The sequence below is a fragment of the Schistocerca piceifrons genome, unplaced genomic scaffold (assembly GCF_021461385.2).
Source record: "Schistocerca piceifrons isolate TAMUIC-IGC-003096 unplaced genomic scaffold, iqSchPice1.1 HiC_scaffold_1316, whole genome shotgun sequence".
NCBI classification, from domain to species: Eukaryota; Metazoa; Arthropoda; class Insecta; order Orthoptera; family Acrididae; genus Schistocerca; species Schistocerca piceifrons.
The window spans coordinates 7,501-8,541 of record NW_025727143.1 but is presented as its reverse complement, the minus strand read 5'-3'; the positions used below and the strand labels follow the sequence as shown (position 1 = coordinate 8,541).

General features: G+C 66.0%; 1 non-coding gene across 1 annotated transcript in view; it reads left to right on the top strand.

Moving 5' to 3' along the window:
* Positions 1–991: 991 nt before the first annotated feature.
* Positions 992–1,041, top strand: part of LOC124732102 — a 1,909-nt gene continuing 1,859 nt past the window's right edge. Inside the window, exon 1 of the ribosomal RNA XR_007008546.1 lies at positions 992–1,041. This exon is cut by the window's right edge and continues 1,859 nt beyond it. This is a non-coding gene — a ribosomal RNA (small subunit ribosomal RNA).

Below are 1,041 nucleotides of genomic sequence, written 5' to 3'. Positions count from 1 at the left end.
GAAGTTGCAAATGGCGATGGACGCCTGCGTTTTCTGGTGAAGTTACGCAAATGAACAAATGGTAACCTGTTGTGGTGCGGTTGTTCTCGCTAGGGGTGAATCGGTGATGGCGACGATAGGTTGAGGTACTAACCGGTTGTTCCAGCGATACCCACCATGCCGACGAAACTGAACGGCATCTGGGTGTGAAGCGATACGCGGCGGTGGCTGGGTGGGACCGTCCCCGGCCGGTGAGGGGGCGCCTCCCGGCGTGCTGGCCGCGCGGTGCGTGGGCGCACGCGCTACAGCCGGCTGGTGGGGGCGGCCAGTGGCAGGCGCGCCGGCCGACGGACGCGGCAGGCGTCGCAGCTGCGCGCCGGCGCACCCTGCGCGCGGCGCCGTGCGGCCAAAGTAGGTCCTCGCGGGCCCGGTGCGAAGCGCGGTGGACATCTTCAGTGTGCTGGTCCGATTGAGGACTGTGTGCGTTGAGGATGCGCCGCCGCCCGGCGCTCGGCGCCGCGACGCCGTCTGCTGCTCGGTCGCCCCAGCGGTTCTCGCTGGTGGTTTGTATCGCAGCTGTGCGGATGTGTTGGCGCGTGCGCTGTGCTGGGAGAGTTCGCTTCGGCACCCAAGTGGGGCTTTTGTCCTTCTGTGGCGCTGGCGTTGGAGCTGCCGGTCACCGTAGGTGGCGCGTGTTGTCTCCCGCCGGCAATGCCACGACAGCACGCTCCCGGGCCTCTGTCGGCAGCGGCAAGCTCAGTTGGGAGCACGGGTGGTCGCACCGAAAGCGTCTACTCGCCTAACTCCGGGCGATTGCGCCTCTCTCGAACCCGACCAAGTACTTGGGACGGCGCTGCGCGCCGCCGGGACCTGAGAGGGTTTCGAGGTGTATTGTGCAGGGGAGCTCAGCCTCCTCCTGTTTGCAGAATGATTGAGCGGACGCTTGCGTGTTCGCGCGGGCCCCCGGGACACACTCCCGGGCGGCCGGCTGCTCAGCTCTAGTTGACGCAGCTCCCTGGTTGATCCTGCCAGTAGTCATATGCTTGTCTCAAAGATTAAGCC